We start from the raw sequence: 19,386 nt of genomic DNA, 5'->3' as shown, positions 1-19,386 counted from the left end.
GAAATAGTCTTTCTCCACCTTTCCTGTAGGACTCCCTTCAGGTCCTGGAAGGCCACAATTAGGTCACCCCAAAGCCTTCTCTTCTCCAGGCTGGACAATCCCAACTCTCCCAGCCTTTCCTCACAGCAGAGCTGCTCCATCCCTCTGATCACCTTGGTGTCTCTCTTCTGGACTTGATCCAACATCTCCATGTCCTTGCTGTGCTGGGCCCCCAGAGCCGGAGGCAGCTCTGCAGGAGGGGGGGTCTCCCCAGAGCGGGGCAGAGAGGCAGAATCCCCCCCCAAAGCTGCCCATGCTGTTTTGGGTGCAGCCCAGCACACAGTTGGCTTTCTGTCTCCTTTTCCTATAACCCCCTTTAAATCCATTTCCAAAGCTTTTGATTAACACATAAAATGCTCCAGGATCCTGAAGCAAGGCAAGAAAACCCCATCATTCACATCTATGTCAGTTATGGGCCAGTATTTGTCATGTCTTGGAGCCTGATCTCAACACTTGTGTTATTACTAAATACAGCTTTCCACGTTCAGAACAGAACCTTGTCCACAAATCACTCATATCAATAAAAAAAAACCCTACAAAAATCTTCAGCTCAATAGGTTTTGACCTAATATTCCCTTGCCAGCCTCAGGATGATGCTGGCTGCTCTTCCTGAAGCTCAGAGTTATTAGATCAGCATGTTCAGCAAGCACTGCTCTGGAGGATGTTTCAGACAGAAAAACAAACATTGCATTATGAAACAATTCATGTTTTCAGTAGCATCACCATTCACAAGCCCCTGTTTTATTGAATTGTCTACCTAAAGGAAGCAACAAATAAAATAAAGCAGATACTTCACATAGAGATTCTTCTTCTTCAGTGCTATACTCTGACACCCTCCAGTTTTTACAACAGTCCCCGCTGAGAGGGAAAAATTAAATAAAACTGCAACAAGACATCACTGACACTCCCCAACATTCTGTTTGAGTAAGTTTTGCTACTCTAAAGCTACAGGATGAATTATATTTGTTCTATTTAAAGCAGCACTAAGAAATGAGTAAAATTAGCCCTGTCAGAACAGGCTTTGCTATTTAAAAGCAAAAGATGCTCAAATGTTTTGGCCATTTTAAGTCATTCCTGCTTTCCTCATGGAGTGTCTGGGTGAGCCACCCATTATAGTCCCAGCTAAAAGCAGCAAGTGCCCCATGACTTGCTAAACTGAACCCAGGGGACACTCCCAGTCTCCGATTCCCACGGCTGTGGGAAAACCTGGAGGAGAAGTTCACAGACACTCAGGGTCCAGGATGAAAATGCCGCAGCCACGGTGATGGTGGTGACACCACAGAGACGCACAGGACAACGAGGCCCAGAGACCCTAAACTCTTAATTAAGAGTTAAGAAGACCTTAATGCACCCAAAAAAGATGCTTTCAAAATAAAGCAATACCTTGGAGAAGACTCCTACACCTATAAATACCCCAAAATGTCAACCTGGGGCTCTGATTAGAGAAGGCAAAAAGCCCCTCTGAGACACACCAGCAGCCCCTCCCAGCCCAGGCCGTGCTGTGCACACACTCCAAGCTGGAATGAGCCAGGACTGAATGGAGCCATCCTGTTTTCCATCAAACCATCTGTTTGTTTCCCTCCCACTGCCGCTCCATGGTTTGTGCCAGCACGAGGAGCTGCACAGCCCTGACTGAGGAACCAGGATGAAATTAATTCCTTTAAAATGGCTTAGGTGAGGCTGCTTTCACCTGCCTGGACTGACAAGGGCCACTCTTCCCAAAGCTGAACCTGCTCCTTCCTTCCCAGGGAGTTTTCCGAAAGCGAGGACTAAGTGACGGCACCTCCTCATCCTAATTTGGCTCCCAGAAACTAATCTGGGAAATCATTCCAGCACACCCACAGTAATGATAAGGAAATATTTCCTAATATGGAATAAAAACTGAATATTGGAGTTGTACTGCACTCCAGGACTTCCTGCTATTCAACACGGCTCTCCCATGGATGGAGACAGGATTCAGTTCTCTGCCACTTTCGACAAGCAGTGAACACAAATTCACTTCCCTGACAGGAAAAGGGGGAAACTATGTATGGATACACAAAAATATATATGGGAATATATATATAAATTAGATATAGCTATACACTACATTTATTTCCTTTTAGAGTTAATCTTTTATGCACTTCAAGCAGCAAGTGCATCCCAACACCTTAACCCCAGCTTTCCCAAACAATGGGAGACTGGTCATCTAAAGTTTGGAAACATGAACCCACTAATAAAGTCACTTCCATGTCAGCTCCACTTGCTGAAGCTTTGGCCATAAAATGACACTTTTCATGCTCTATCAACAGTCTGTCCCAAAGTTAGGAGTACATTTGGAGACACTCTGTACTCAGAACACTCAGTGTTTGATGACACATCAAAAACTTCACGAGCTCAGTTCTTTCAAATAATTTGATTTTCTCGACTTTTTAAGACAATCATTTGGGGTTTAGAAGTACCTTCTCAAACTGCTTCACTGAGTGTGGCTGCAAGGGAGGACTCCTCATCCACCTCATGAGGAAAGGGGATGGAGTGGTTGTACTTCTGCTCCATCAGCAAGGATGGAGGGCTAGAGCTGGGAATGGGAAGGGAACAGAGGTGCTGGTGTATCCACACACTGCTGTCCTCCAGGGAGTGCTCCACATGGGAGGTCAGCTCAGGACAACACCCTGAAGCACAAGACATGATGAGGGAACCAGACATGCAGTCCCATTCCTCTCTTCTAGGATTTACCGTGGAATCTGAGTTGATGCATTTGAATTTCCTGGGGACAAGAGAAAGCAGCAGCTTCCTGGAAAGCCAAGTGAAACAGGATTTCATAGCTTTGCTCCAGCTCACTTGTGTCTGTCCTTTCTCCTGGCTCTCCCCAAGTCTCACAGAGCTGCAAATCTTTGTCCTCTCACAAGTGTCTAAAAACAGGAAGCCCTTCTATGTACTGGAGTAATTGCATTCCTGTGCACTCAAGCATTTTCACAGCTTTGAGCAGGTACTTGCAGCCAGGCATCAGAAAACACTGTTTTAATACCTGCTGAATTCAGTGGCATAAAAAAAAAATCCAGCTAAATATTTTGCTGCGATGTTTTAGACCATGAAATAACTACAAACAGAGCGAGGTCAGTGATCAAAAATCTGCTTCCTCCTCAGCTGGATAAAGTTCTGCTCAGGTCCAACGAAAAAGATGTCCCACTCCAAAATACGTACAACTGTCCAAAAGGAACATGGATTTCTCTGCATCTTTCATGGCCAAGAGACACAACTCAGGACAGAAGTAAAGTATAAGAGAAGGAGCTTCCGATGCATCTCCTATTTAAAAGTGTCAATGAAACTGCAACACAGTTTTGGCTTTGATCCAAAAAACTCTCAAATTTTAGGCATGCTCTAAAGCTCTTCTGTTTTCCAAGGAGCCTGGGAAAGCAGGACCTTTAGGAACTAGGAGGGACTTCTGCATTGAAGAATGCTGGAGGAGAAGGAAGCACCAAGACTGCTTTTCCTTTTCCACTGATGTGTGTTCGAATCCCTGACTCTTGCCAGGCTCTTTTTAGATCCCATCAATCAAATTAAGTAATTACACACAATAAGTCTGTGCCAGCAAAGGAGCTGAATTGCTAAATGAGCTGCAGAACACCAATGACCTGCCATGGCCTGTGCAGTGCCTCTGGTCAGGGTTAATGAGCACAACAGATCCCTCTGGCCCTACAAATCCCTAAATGCAGGTAGTGCATGTTGTCAGCATACGCAGCACTGGAGAGCAGATGTTTGCCTGGTCAAATCCCACTCCAACAGCTCATTCCTTTAATGTGATTTTTGGAGAAGTAGACAGCTGTTGGCACACAAAGCAGACCACCTTGGGCCTTATCCCTCTGAAATTTGGAGGTTTAGCTATAGAGGAAAACAGCTCTTCCAGAGGCAGAGCCTTTGTGAAATCCCAGTCTTCCTGCAGCCTCTCCTTAAGGCCCCAATTGCTCTTCTCCTCCAGGGCTGAAGGGTGACCAGGAATGCTTTGTTATGATCCCTTCTACACAATCCCATGTTCACCCTTCTAGGAAGATAAGAGAAAGGCAAGGAAGGAAAAGGAAATAAAAGTCTTGCACATAGGGGATAGATGATAACATTTGTGAGGGGTATTTCCCAGTGAAAGGTAATTCTTGGACTCGGAATGGGTGGTGTTTTCCTTTAAATAAGGCTCAAATATTTAATTCTATTATCTGGTTTCCTAGATAAAGGATAAGAGAGGCAAAACAGGGTGTGGGGAAAAGCTCTGGCTACATTCAGGGGCAAGAGAAAGTGAAAGGGAAAAGGGGCAGAAGAGATCTGCTGAAATTTCTCTGAGATATTAGGGCCTGGATGTTAAACACGTCAGAAAGGGAAAATTTCACATTAAAACCAAATAAATCTTAAAAAGCCCAGTTTCCTGTGCTTTCAAGGTAAAATGGATTATGGCAAGAAGAACAGAAAATTCTCTAGGAGCAAACCTTTCCCACCAAGGAAGCCTTCAGAAAAGCCTTGGAGCATGTCCTGAGGGCTAAGCACTGGGAAAAGGAGCAGGATCAGCAGTAAGAAGGGCTCTTCATGGAACACAGGTCACCTCATTCCAAGGAGAAGCCCCACTCATGTTCCTGCAGAGTGCCTCTCACTGCTCCTTTTCAAGGTGTCCCGAGTGCCCTGTGAGGTGACGAAGTGCCATTGTGCCTCCATTCCTTTATCTGTCAAGTGGAGATAAACACAAGTGGAGTTCCCTGCAGGAAACCTGAGGAAACACCAGCTCAGTGCAAAGACAGAGCCTGGTAGAGTGGTAAATAAACAAGTCCTTCAGGCAGCCACCTGAACTGCCTGACAAGCTGGACACGACCAGCTATTTCCCATAAATAGCAACCAGAGAAAAACCCAAATAGGAAGAATGAGGTCATTTCCACTTTAGAAATATTATTTAACACGAACATTTCCTTGTGGGGATGGGCCCCATGCTCAAGGCCCTCACACTGAAAGGACAGACACTGCTGCCAAGACACTGCTTCAAGGACTTGCCACTGCAGGTCTGCAATTACTTCTTGGAAAGACAAGTCCCTTCCTCTCCACGTAGCTGATCCCTCCAGTCCTGGCCAGGCACTCCAGCAGTTTTCCTAATAAAGGTGAATCTGGTAAACTCAGCTGCAACAACACAACACAAACCACTTGATTTTCATGGGAATGGCTGATCATGATGAACAGCAATTCCTGATCTACAGTGACACACCAGGAACACCCACTTTAGGGCTCACTCAAATTTCTCACTCATTCCTTAATCCATCTCCTCTCATCCCACTCAATGAGTCTCCCATCTGAGTTACCAGCTCAGGTATCCCAAACACAACCTCTAGTGGTGACTTGAGGTGGAGAAGCCTTCCTGCAAACTAAAACTCCCTGAAATTTCTGGCCAATGATGCAAGAGCTGAAGTCCTGAATATTTTGAGATGATGTATGCTCAGAGGAAGGATGCTCTTTGGCTACAACACAGGAAACTGCATTAAGGAACAGATGATCTGGAGTCTATTTTATTTCCCCATGAGCAAAAAAAAACCCTACAGAGGAAAAAAAAAAGCAAAAATGTACTTAGGGTGTGCCTACAAGAAAATAAACATCATCCCTGGAGCCAGCAGGTCACGGTAGGAGCTTGAGGAGTTCATGTGTATGATGGACTGTGGTCTTAAGTATTCAAAAAATACTAATTCACTCTGAAAATTCATCATTTAACCCAAAACTATGAGACATGTGGCCACTTCTTTGCCTTGCCTCAGCTGCCCATTTGGTGAGTGCAGACACTGGCCTGTGTGTTGTGGATTTGGGAGGGCGTGTGGCAAGATAAGCAATGAGATAGTTTTCCCTGTTCCAAGGACAGGGTTGAAATCTCAGATTTCAGAAACAGGAGGAAAATTTATGGGGAAGAACAATAGGAAGGACAATGAAATATTAACCCACTGCAAGAGGCCAATTTGGTGACAGTGTTTCCAAGCTGAGCAGCCTGAGTGAAATGCTGCTCTGTGAGTCCAGCTGAAAGCATTCCTTGGAATGACTCCCCAGCCATTGTTTGCACATTCTGCTGCTCATATGCAAATATCATTAATCAGCTGCCTTTTAAAGCTCTGATAAACAGCTAACCTTGGGAAAGTTTGACACTTTCCCGGTAGGTCGAGTCACACAATATCAGGAATGCAGTTTGTCACATGGATGTAACACAGGGTAAGGAGGGAATACCTCTCAACTCCACAAATCACTGGGAAGCAGCTGCTCTGCTCTGTTCTCTTCACTCCTGGAAATACAGAGCACCAAAAAAATAAAGAGAAGGCAGTCTAATAATGTAGTGTTAGCACAGAATCAAAAACATTTACATCTGTGATTCCTCAGATGATTAATTATTGCTTCAGCAGAGCCTTAAAACACATTTTAACTGCACGCATTTACAGAAAGAAAACCAAGTGAAATCCCAAATTTTAGAAGCAGTGAGAAAGACCTGTGAAAAACTATCACTTTTTACTCCCCAGATTATGCCCCACGGATACTGAGCCCTACCTCCCTAGCCTAGATCCATAATAAAAATTTCATTACTCTCCCCAGATCTAAGATGAGAACTCAGGGGTAGAACAAGATCTGGAGGCCAGGCTGCTTTTTTTTCTCTTTTTTGTTTGGCATCCCCTCGAGTAAAACTTTACAAAATACATTATGGAAATTCCAGCAAATCCTGAAAGCACAGGGAAGCTGCTGGCAGCCTCCAGGAGGAAAGGTGTGCCCTCCCTCTTCCCAGCATGCCCAGGGCTCCAAAGGTCTCCTGGGGTTGCTCCCAAGCCTCAAGCTGCTTTCCTCCCCTCTGGGTTATTCCTCCTCATGTTAATAGTGCCAGAAAGGATCTTCATCTTCCAGTGAGCTGGAGCTGCAGCTTTATCCTGCTTCCCTGGGTGAGGGATCTTCCTCCCAGCCTTCAAGCAAAGGATGTTTTGCCCCTTTAAAGTATTTTCCACCCAGATCTTGAGGTACTTTCTAAACTGAAACATAAAACACATGATCTTGGTAATGCAAGTAGGCAACTGTATCACCCCTGACTTTAAAGGAAAGGAAATAAAGCCAGGCTCGATCCTGGGAAGAGTTTGAAGGTTTATGAGCAAGAGAAGGACTGGACCAGAGATCCCTGACTTGTAACAAGTACCTACAGCAGCCTGTAGGGAACAGGCCCCTTTCAAATCCACTCATTCAGTAGCGGGGATATATCCAAGGTAACACAGAATCATAAAGGTTGGAAAAGACCTCCAAGATCATTGAGTCCAACCCTTGACCAAACATCACCATGTCAACTAAACGATGGCATTAAGTGCCTCATCCAACCATTTCCTGGACACTTCCAGGGATGTTGATCCATATATACTCTCCAGATACAGTTCTCAAAAAATGTGGACAATTCCAACCTGATTTCAGAAACGGGGAAAGTGAGACACAACAAAACCAATCAGAGCCACCAAAAAAATCAATTAAAAGAAAGTAAGTTAACTCTGCAGCACCACATCAGCATGTGAGGCACAAAGGGAAACCTGCAGGAGCTGCCAAAAACCTGAAGGAAGAGGTGAGACATGGGATTGCTGCCTTAGTCCTGACTCCTACCTTGAGTTTTGTGTTACAGTCAGATCAGGTCAGAGTTGCTTCCCTGGCAAAGCTTCCAACAGATACACGTTGGAAAAACAAAATGTGTGCACTTAAGGAACATAAAAATGCTTTATGGAATCCTATTTTTAACACTAAAAATGGCGCCAGGAACTCTGGGAAAGTCCAGAATTACAGCAGGAAATGAAAAAACAAGGCTCAATTGACCTGAGCCCAGGGTTTTTCAGAGGTGCAACTGCAGAGGATCAGTTGCTGTTGAAGGAGCACATTCTTCACGCTCTCCTGGAGAAAAACAAAGGACTCTTGACTGTGCTGTCAGGAAAACAAAAGGAGCCTGGGAATTCCCAAGTTTTGCTGTGATGGGAATACCTGGAATTAGTCTCTGGATTTAGCAGTTTGCTTCTCCAGAGCCTCTGTTGGCCTGTGACAGGTTTCTCAAGCACTCTTAGAGACCCAGCCTCAGGAAATATTAGTCCTACAGCAAATGGATTTTACACTTAAAATATGTGTTATATTCAAATATGCTCCAAAGGCCAAATGAAGCAAACAAAACAGGTGCCATCCCTCCTCCCTTCATCCCTGAAAACTGGATCCCCCAGCAGAGGAGGACCTGGAACTGTCTAACATGGACAGGCACAGCTCCCACCAAACTCCAGACAACTGGAACCCAACTGTGGCTTGAGCATCTTGGCATTTTTACCTCACAGACAGTAAAAATATTCTCCACACAAAGCAAAAAAGATGAAGATCTGAAGCTCTCTCTATATATAGTGTTTGCTAAAGATACATCTTTGGAGAGATATCCTTTGCCAAACAAGTGCCAAAACTTCAAAGGCTGAGTTCTCATGTTGAAATATTTGTAGTGCAAGTTGTTCTGATTTTTGGGAGGCAGGGCTGGCACTCAAGGATGGCATCTTTCAGCTCCAAGAGCTGGTCCAGGTAGTAACTGGAAAAAGCTCTTTGGTGGCTTAGGTGAAATGAGCCAAAGGATCTGAGTCCAGCCCTCGATAAATTAGGAACCACATCACAAAAGCATCTGTAAGAGTCACTTCCTTTGTTGATACCATTCTAAAGGCCAAGGGCTGAACAAGGTAGGGAAAAAGAATTATCCTCCCTCAAAATAGCACATTCCTTCAAAACACCAATTGCTTTCACCCAGCACCTTTGGTGGAAGCATCCCAGGGCATTTTTTACAAAACATGAACTAATCAGGTGTTTCTTTAAGTACCACGTGTAACCCAACAGTTGCTCAGTACTAAAAACCCAGGACCTGTGGAATTCCAACATGCCAGAGCCATGCAAAAGGAGGGCATCTAACAGGAATATTGCCATCCCACATTCTAGCTGCACTTCCTTCAGGAGCCAACAAACATTCCACAGCTCTGTAACAAAATTTAGCACAGAAACAGAGGCTCACCTTGAGCTTCATTTCAATATCAGGTATATTTGCCCTGTGTCTTGCCAGGAAAGGGGCATGAAACAAGTGATGCAAATTTAGAAAAGCAAGGAACAATATTTTAAACTCTTTAAGAAAACAGAGTAGTTTTAGCTACACCTGTCACAAGCACAGTTCAGAGTAACAGCTTTGGGAAAAAAATCAGTACATTAATTACTTTGAACTCTGTGCATTTGGATGGCACAACATAATAATCTAAACACACTTAATATTAGGGATTGGTGCTGCCCAGTAAATTTAGAGATGCTGAGCTGAGCAAAAAGAATGTGTTTCATTCAAAGATGAAAGCCCTCAGAATTCTGATGCTAAACTGTGAAGCACACAGGGTCAAACATGGTCAGGACCTCAAAGAGCACCATATGTTTCAACATTGAAAAAGCACTTGGGAAAACATCTCAGTGCATTCATATCTTGTTTCTCTGGTTATCACTTCAAAAAATGGCCCAGGTACCCACAACCGAGGTTGGATTATCCTTTCTCAGCCCATTCTCCCTCAAAGTTGATTAGGATTATACCACCAAATTCAATATGGGTTGTAAATTTATCAACAAAAGAGGCTTCTGGCTGAGAATTAACACTGACTAAGGTACCAAAGGAAATCAAGAACTGCAAGAAATTTATTTTATTCATACATTAGTCATTGGCAAATATCCATTTAGACGCCATAAATCTGGAAAGCCATTGGAATGCACTCAGTGCGGCTGCCTTGGCTCAATTTTATTTCCTTAAAAATCCTGCATTCATGGTCAAGCACAACTTGCATTTCTGATTTAGCCAAGGAAGGGAAAACAGGAGGGAAAAGCACACACGGAGCTTTTCCACAAGGAAAAAGCCCCTATTTCCCTTCCTCAATGTACATATATGCTGGGAGCCCACTTTATAAGTGATTTCACCTTGTAAATCAGATTTGCTGATGAAATGATCACCACCCTTGAAGCTGCACCCAAGACACCAATTCAGATATTCCAGACAGGACTCTCCATCCAAGACAAATATGGAGCTTAACCTGCATTGCTCCCACTGTGGTTTGTTAGTTTGCAGTCTAACAAGTCTGGAGAGGATTCACTTTAGGATCCAAGAAGGGAGGTGGGTGGGCCTGACTTAACCAATATCTCAGCAGCAAAATCCAGCCTTGCCAGGCAAGAGAGGGAGGGAAAGTACTTGAATTCTACACTGACAGAGGAAAATCTCATCATGCAACTACATTCTTCAACTGCAGATTCACTCCCTCTAATGTCCCAAGGAAGGCTACAGAAGCTTTTATCCCCTCAGCCCTTTGAAGATGACACCACCAACTCAGAGCACTCAGGCAAAAGAATCAAGAAAATACATTTACACTGTGGTTCTCACACTGACAAAATTACAGTCAGATAAATAAGAAAGATGCTGTCAGGACCAGTTTCAAAAGTGAGCTTCTACAAGATAAAAAATGCAAAGAACACTAACAGGTTTCCATTTTGGTTTTTGTGTTTGTTTTTTTCTTTTAAGCAAAAAATAGTGTAACCAAAATTGTCATTCAAATTCTTCTCTTGCAGCCCTTGCTCATCCCATTCCTGGGGGTCTAAAATGTGAGCCTGCAACTGGACCTTGTACAAAACTGCAATTGGCCTTCCAAATATTGCTGCTTGTTCAACAAAAAGGGAATAGGGAAAATGAGCTAAAACTACTTATCTTTATTAGAGTGTAACAGTTTTCCCCCCAATTACTTCACAATTACTTCCTTTTTCATTTTTGACTTTGCACTGTGATTTCAAGTGATATAAAATACTCATGAAAAAATGGATGTGTAGCTATTGGGGTTTTTTTTTCCTAAGTGTTCCTTGATTGCAAAGACTATTTTATCAAGTAGAACTATGTTATTTTGCTTGTTCAAACAGGCAATGGGAACTTCTTCATTGTACCCTCACAAAGGCCAGAGTTTTGCATTCTATGAGGACTGAAGGTGAAGGCAGCAGCATTCTGGGCAGGCTCCAAGGCTGCAGGACGAGCTGTGAGCAGCAATTCCAATCAGTGCTGGAGGTCAGTGGGTGTTCAGACAACAGAAACTCTCTCTCCTGCTTTTGGTGATTTAATGTTCATCTCTTTTTCCTGAATGCTGAAAGGGATTTGTTCTTTCCTTTTTCATGTGCCACTACAAAAGTGCCTTAAAGGTCTGTGAGCAAAAGCAAACAGTTAACACGGATCAGGTGCCCTCTGGGATTAAAAGGGGCTTAAAGGTATCCAAGTGTGAGCCTGAGACTCTGGAGTTATGAATGAACCCCAGCTGTCAGACAAGGCTTTCAGCCTGGACTGGGAGCAGGGAATGTGGCAGGTTGTGCTCAGGTGCCTCCTAAAAATCAAGGGGGAAGCTCCTTTAGTCACCCCACAGTAATATCAGCACCACCAGTCCTGACTGAATGGAGAACCTGGGATGCATTAAATCCACTTGGATGCCCACTAGTGGTGAGCCCAGCAACACATCCATGTCTGAGATGGTCACTGGGCTCAGGGACTTCCGTGTGTTTCCTCCTGTTGAAGGAATGGATGGATGTTCCCTGTAAACACAATTACTGGACAAGAACCTGTAACATAAGAAAGAAGATAAAAAGGTTTTCCAATTTCTTTCAAGGTTTGCCAGCAAAGCTTGAAAAATCTAAAGCATTCCACTTGGTTCTTTTCCCTTTTTCACTGGCTCATGGAAAAAAAAAGACGGAGAAAAGAGAGGGAAAAGATTTAGCAGGGGGAAGAAGCAATCTCCTTCTCTATTCCCTTCACCTTCCAAACCAACTGGTTTTGTTTTTCCACTTCTCCTTCTCAAAATCATATAATAAATGACAATAAATCCCTGTATTCTGCACTTTGGGTTTTTTAAACACTTCAAAACAATCTCTGGTCTACAGAGTTTTATTGCCATTGTGCCTGACTTCAACTTCACTCAACTTCTAGTTGGAAGGACTCATAAAATAAGCAATTTATAGGAGATTATTCCAGGTATTCTTAACATAATTGTTTTAGTTTTTTTTTTAATTGAGAAGGGGAGAAAAATAAAAATCAAAGAAAAGTTTCTAATTGCTGCAGTGAGGTCCCCATACCCAGAGTACTAGTGGGCTAAGATGCAGATAATACATATTTTATATGAGCTCCCCTTCTCTGTTAAATTAAACTTCCTGAAAAGATAGACAGGGCAGAGAAAGAGCCTCCATGCAATAATTAAGCCTAAGAGGATCCACCTCCATCTAACACACTTCAATATAAAATGGTCATCTACATTCTTTGTTCACAAAAGTGAAATATGGCCAGTCAGTCAAAGAACAACTCACCTGCTTAGCCTGAGCTCTTTATCTCCTCAGAGGACAAACCAAACCCAAACAAAAACAGTAAAGCTCAGTGACAAAGATGCAAGTTAATGACACCAGAAATGATGAAATTCTTTTCTTTCACCTTGCCCTGGAAGTGAGAATTTGCTGTAATTCACTTCACTGCTTTCCAAGTCATGCAACTGTTTTGTCTGCACCACAAGACAACCTCACTCCACAGAAGCATGGAATAGCCGGGGTTGGAAGGGACTTAAAGATCATCCTGTTCCAAAGCCCTGCCATGGGCAGGGACACCTTCCACTAGACCAGGGTGCTCAGAGCCCCATCCAACCTGGCCTGGAACACTTCCAGGGATGGGGCAGCCACAGCTTCTCTGGGCAACCTGTGCCAGGGCCTCCCCACCCTCCCAGGGAAGAATTTCTTCCCAACATCCAATCTAAACCTGCTCTCTGTCAGTGTGAAGCCATTCGTCCTTGTCCTGTCACTCCAGGCCCTTGGAAATAGTCTTTCTCCATCTTTCCTGTAGGACTCCCTTCAGGTCCTGGAAGGCCACAATTAGGTCACCCCAAAGCTTCTCCTCTCCAGGCTGAACAATCACAACTCTCTCAGCCTTTCAAACTTAATTGCTCAGTCACACCAAGAGTATTTGCTGCACAAATATCTGATAACCCACAGTCATTACTGCACCAAAGAGGAATGTGATTTAACTGCTGGCTCTTACCTGTCTGCACCAGCTGTAAGACTGCCCAGTGCCCCACAGTGAGCACAAAACTCCCTCATACTTCCAGGTGTTAGAGCTCAACAAATTATACTTTTAATTATTGCTACACAGGCTTCATTCTCCATATTCAGTTTGAAAGAACAGGTATTCCCACTAAATGCTTACCTTGTGACTGAATTCGCTCTCCTTTCCTGCTCTGCCAAACTCCAAGGAGCCCAGAGCAGAGGAATCTGGTTATCTTCAACTCTCAGAAACAACAACTGCCTTTTAAACAATGCAGGGCAATGCTATTGTCTGGGGAGTTGCTAATAGAAGCTTTCCTTCTCACACAGGACTCAGCACGCTCAAAATTAGTGACATTTTAAGTGGAACAATTCTTTCATCATCGGGCTGATATTTGGCTGCCGTTCTGGTTCCCTCCCTTATAAGGCACCAGTAAGAGGGAAGGGCAGGGAGCACATTATGCAACTGCTCATTGTAAAATGTAATTAAAACAAATTTTAAGAAATAAGTCTGGAATAAACACTTTTCCAATGTAAAAAGCAAGACAAAAGGAGTTTGGTGTTGTTGGTCTACGCCTGCTGTTTCTGCCTGGCTAATTTTTAAAAAGGGAATTTCCTGAAAGGAAAGGTTTTTTCTCAGTTTTTATGGGAAGAGGCCACATGTGCCCTTTGTGGGGGTTCCCAGTGATCCTGAAGGAAGCTCATGGCAGAGCATAAGTGTCCTAGTGAAGTGTTCTCACTCTGCTGCACCATGGACAGTGATAGGTTACCTTGGACAACCAGGAGAGGCCCCCCAAGCACACACAGCTCCCCACCTGTAACAAGCTGCTGCTGTCAAGCCCCTTTCCTTTGTTGTTTCTGTCCTTCTCAGAAGCTGCTTTAGGCTGGTCATGTCTTACTGAAGTGATGACTTTCATTCCCTGCTCCCTCAGTTATGGGAATGGAAGTTATGACAGTCATTCCCTCCCCCTTCCATACACTCCTGTCTTTGTAACTCCTGTGGCTCAGCATGACCCAATATCTTCATTTTAACTGCACCCAATTTAAGCCCAACTGTGTTTCTCATGAGAATTATTCTACTTATAAAAAGGGCCTTCAACCAAGTACAACTTTCTGGTAAGGTCCACACTTGACTGAAGTTTTCCAGGTGTTGGTCTGCTTGGTTTTGTTCTACTACAAGGAGGTTTAATTGCTAAAACACCTTGGCACATTTTATAGATGCCTGACTTAATGTGACATCACACTCAGCGCTCCAGAGAATTGTGAATAGCTGTCTTTATTACACACAGTAGAAAAAAGGTTTCACAACCTTTTATCTGTTCAGAGATAACAAAAAGGGGGTTTTTTGTGGAAGGAAATTTAAGGAATTCCAACATGCCAAGATCTTTGCTAAGACTGGAGCTCCTCTCCAGCATGTCAGTGACCACAGGCTCAAAGTCTGGAACACAAGAGACACAGCTAATATAAGTTGTAACACAACAAACACCCTTCCTCTCCCATATAGATCCAACTTATCCTTTTACTTCCTCCCTCCCATTCATTCTGCCACCTCAGATAAACTCCATCTGTTTGCACAATCTGCTAGTGACAAATTGTTACTTAATATTGTCTGTTCCCTGTTACTAAAAGGTGAAGAGTTGTCTCTCTTTTTACTGCTTCAGGACATTCTCACTCTTGTGAAACCCCATAAACCCAGGCTACCTTTTTAATCAACCACTGTTCCTTTTTACCAATAAAAATATAAAGTCAACTGCTCCTTAGACAATCAAAACCTCACAGGAGTTGCCTCCCAAAGACAGTTTATTACATTACAATTCCAAGTCTCTGCTTCCTTCACATTCCAATCAGTTGTAACCCTCATAAAGCCACATGTCAGTAACAAATTGGAAGTTTGTAGGTATAAATATTGAAGACATACAACATAAAGTTTGAACTGTAGGTTTGGAACCAGAAAGTAAAAGCTGATGCCTAAATTACTGAGAAATCGGAAAATATTTGAAGCCTCAAGATTAATTATTCTCTCCTGATTCACTGTTTCCCTTAGCTTTTTTAATCTCTACAGAGTACTAAGAGAGATATCAATGCAAGCCTCCCAAGATTACCTGATTTTCCAAGTAAAAGGCAGTATTAACTGTGACAGCTGCCCATTTTAATGCTTCCCATGCTGATCAAACTATTTATGACAAGGAAAGTAAGTTTTCCTTGATAATTTCTTTATCCCTCTAGTTCCTATTTTGTTTTCATCATTAAAGGAAAACTTTCTGTTGCTTCCTCGTGCAGGAGCAGTGGGACTGCCAGAAGTTACTCTGTAGTTTTTGACTACAGGATTTTATCCATCAAAGTATTAAATTTACTCTTCTACATTTGACAATTAATTTTTGATCCTTCAAGACAGAGTCCCCCATCTTAAACACAGTTCACCACATAAATTCACATGGGGAATTAGGTAACTATTCCCTGAGTTCACATCCCATAACATTAAACTGGGTTTTGCTCACTGTAACACCTTTTTTTTGTGCAACAAAAGATGTTATTTAATCACCAGACTTCAAAAAATCCTGCATCAACTCATCTTGAAGAATTAGACTTCAGTTATTCATCAAACCCACGTTTTCCAGCCACAGCAATGCTATTACTACTGGTGGCAGGTCTGCTCTAAGTGCAGCTGGATGTTGAATTGAGCAACAAGAGGAGATTAAATTATTTTGTGGACAATTGCATGTTTGATTTATGTCAACTGCCATCACCCTAAGACACATAAAGCCTCTTTCAGGGGGACTAAAAGCAAACCATTTACCATCTAATATCAGCTTAGCAGGCTTTGTGCTGATGAATGCTGCATTCAGAGGAGCAATTCTGGTCAATGCACATCCACCCTGAATCTCCAGGAACACAAATATCAGAGTTTATCAACTGGCTTCACTTTTTAACCAACCCTCAGCTGAAACTTGGTGGGAAGAAGAACATTTTAATTAGAATAAGCACAGACTGAGAGAAAGCTGAATTTGGAGGGAGAAGACAATAAGAGAAAGTCATTGCCAAGACAGACACAGAAGACAAAAACAGTGACTAAGCTCCCTGTGGTCACTGAAGGATTCAGTAGAGATCTCCAACTGCAGCAGGAACTTAAATGATTAAAAACTTCCACCTACCATTCAACCTTCAGGGGCATAAAGACAGAGGAGGCCACACAGAACTCCTGAGGGAGAACAGGGAAGCAAACCTCACACCCACGTGCACGAGAAGCTGTGGATACACTGAACTCCAGGGTGACATCCCATAGCATTCCAACCCACCGGGGTGGATCAGACCCTGGGGGATCAAAAACCTTACACAAGCAGGTCCACAACAGATCATTTCACAGGAACCCAAAATTTCTGTTCTCCTGGGAACATTCCCTGACCAACAGCACAGGGGCCTGGTCCAAGTGCACTGCACGTTAATGATACAGCGTGGGTTTGTTGTTTGTTTTTTTAAGAAAGACTAACTTTCTGCAAGAAAAAAAAATACCCAAACAAATCAGGAAGAAATAAAGCATGACACCTGCCCACTGTAAATATTTGCTTCTGAATTCTATTTAGCTACTGCCTTGGGGGTTTGTTTTCCCCTGAAGCGTTTGAGAAATAAATGTTTAATTTTAGCATTTCTTTTAAGCTCTGTGAAATAGTAACATTTAAATTGAACATACAGCATGCCTTGCACAACCTCAAAAACAAACGAGTTCGTTTCAGAGGGATGCAAACCTGACTTCCCCTGTCCAAGACACTTTTTAACAAGAGCCAGAAAACATGTAGCACTGAAGGTAAAACTGCATCAACTCTATCAGGTGCAGTAACAGGTTTCTCACACTAAACGAGGGTGGCCACTGCTCATCAGCCCTCAGGTCAGCAGCCTATGGGCTCCTATTCCAGTTCAAATCAAGGCTGATTCTTTTTCACCCCTAAAGGATACGGAATGAAAACAGCTTTTCAGATTTCTCTGTATATCCAGCCACCTTTCATGGAACAGGCACAACAACTTGGTGAGATTTATTAGCACTATAAACACTCCCAAACAAGATCGCTGTGCTTCGAGTGACTTTAAAAAGCTGCCACCAAAACACTGAATTAGCGCACCTGATCAAACCCAGCATCCTCGTGCAACAAAAACTCCAGCAAAGAGCAAGGAAAAGCAAAACAACAACACGAATATACCCCAGCAAATGCCCTCCAGGAAACTCGTCTGGTTTTTAAATCAAACTTCAGCGCTGCTTTATATTGAGAAGCTCCAGCAAGGATGATTTACTCATAGTCTGGATGTTGCGGGAGGAACCAGCGGCGGCACGTGTGTGAACTCTGGTATTCTCACCCGAGACGCTCCCGGTCAATTAAAACCAAACAAAAACCGAGAGACCTCTCTTAGTTCTTAGCGTTTCACTTCTCTCTCATTCAATAACAACTCCCCAAAGACAAAGAGCACCACCCGGACCCCCAAACCCACAGGGAGGGGCCCCCAATCCCAAACTCCTTTAGCTCGGTGTGGGGAGAAACGCCTGGGATTTGTTCTTCCCCGAGTGGAAACTCGCGAAGGTCCCGTTTGCTTTCCTAAGCGCATTACGGGGGATAATTTGGTCCCTCCATCTATTTATTTTTAAAGAGGGCAGCACATCCTTTAAGCCCGGAGGAGCCACGTTCCGTACCACGGGGCACAGCCCCGCCGAGCCCCCCTCGGAGGGATCCCCGACCCGCCGAGGGATGGAGCCTAAGGAGTCCTAGGAATTTAAGGAATACAAGGAGCCTCGGGTCAGTAGCAGCCCCTCAGCCCCCGGGGGCACAGGGGCGAGTCACAAAAGTCACCTGGTGGGGAGCAGCGGGACGAGCCACCTCAGAGACAGCGGGACGAACCCCCCCCCAGGCTGATCCGCCCTCCCTCAGGCTCCGCGGCGATGGCTGTTCCTGCTGCCTCACGGCGCGGGGGGGAGGCAGGAGGGAAGGCAGAGCGGAGGAGATTCCCGGTCTCCAGCAGCCGGGCGCCGAGGCTGCTTGTCCGCCGGGAGCGGCGCAGCGTTCCCGGTTCGCCCTCGGTGTCCCGGCTCCCCCTCAACACTCACCTGGCGCCCAGTCCGCGCGCGGCGCCACCCCCGCGCTCAATGGCAGCAGGCGGGCCCCCGCCGGGGACGCTGTTTACTCGCCGGCTCTCGCGAGAGCCGCGCGCGCCCCGCCCGCACCTCGATTGGGCCGCGCCGCGCCGCGCCGCGATTGGGCCGCGCCCCGGCGCGCGCAGCCGCGCCCCCGCCTCCGTCCACGCCCCCCGCCATGCCCCGTTCCTCAGGGCAGTCCCGCCCCGCCCCTTCCACAGCCCGTGGAGTGTCCAGGGAGCGCCGGGAGCCGGATCCCGAGATGCCACAGTGCTTCATCTGCTCACACCTCATCCCAGAGCACACGGTACAGAGTTGCGTCCAGATCGCTCTGGAACCACTCCCAGCGAGGGAAACTCCACACCCTCTCTGGGCAATCTGTTCAGTGCTCGGTCACTGCACAGCAAAGAAGTTCTTCCTCGTGTCCAGGTGGAACTCCCTTGGCATCAGTTCCTGCCCGTGGCCTCCCATTACTGGGCACCCCTGAGCAGAGCCTGGTCCATCCTCTGCCCCCTCCCTGCAGACACTGACACACATGGATGAGGTCCCCTCTCAGTGTCTCCTCTGGAGGCTGAACAGCCTCAGCTCCCTCAGCCTTTCCTCCCCAGGGAGATGCTCCAGTCCCTGAATCATCTCCACAGCCTCCGCTGGACCCACTCCAGGAGCTCCATGTCCCTTCTGTCCTGAGGAGCCCAGGACTGGACACAGCACTCCAGATATGCCTCACAGGGCTGAGCAGCGGGGCAGGATCACCCCCCTCAACCTGCTGGCAATGCTCTTCCCAGTGCCCCCCCAGGATTCCATCTCTCCAGCAGAAACCTTGGCGCTCAGTCCCCTCTGGCTGTGGGGGACTCACCGAGGGGCTCATAGGTGTGAGGGGTCTCACAGTCAGGAGTTAAAGTGGCCTCAATAGGTGCTCAAACACAAAAAAGCAGAATTAAGTGGAACCATCATAATAAGAGGCTTTTGGATTACTAGAGCTGTCCTGTGCAGTGCCAGGGCCCGGAATTCCATGGTCCTCATGAGTCCTTTCCACCTCAGGATATCCCATCATTCTATGATTTACCTCCTTCTGTCCCCCTGCCAAAGTACAAAAGTGAGAGTATTAAATCCTGCTGTGGTTTTAGAGCTACCTGAGCATAAACCAG

General features: G+C 45.1%; 1 protein-coding gene across 4 annotated transcripts in view; it reads right to left on the bottom strand.

The window, feature by feature from the left end:
- The window catches only part of STK38L (serine/threonine kinase 38 like), a 37,915-nt gene extending 19,614 nt beyond the window's left edge, over window positions 1-18,301 (bottom strand). The window contains exons 1-2 of one of the 4 annotated variants that reach the window (XM_051772430.1): window positions 18,212-18,259; window positions 6,253-6,307 (exon numbers count right to left, since the gene is read on the bottom strand). The gene's annotated coding sequence lies outside the window, so the exon portion shown is untranslated. The other 3 variants (XM_051772429.1, XM_051772431.1, XM_051772428.1) reach the window with 3 other exon arrangements.
- Between the last annotated feature and the right edge of the window lie 1,085 nt (window positions 18,302-19,386).

This window comes from Manacus candei, unplaced genomic scaffold (genome assembly GCF_025592945.1).
Source record: "Manacus candei isolate 608988 ecotype Guabito, Panama unplaced genomic scaffold, ASM2559294v1 h1tg000153l, whole genome shotgun sequence".
NCBI lineage: Eukaryota > Metazoa > Chordata > Aves > Passeriformes > Pipridae > Manacus > Manacus candei.
The sequence above is the reverse complement of the archived record's forward strand: the minus strand, read 5'-3'. Positions and strand labels throughout refer to the sequence as shown.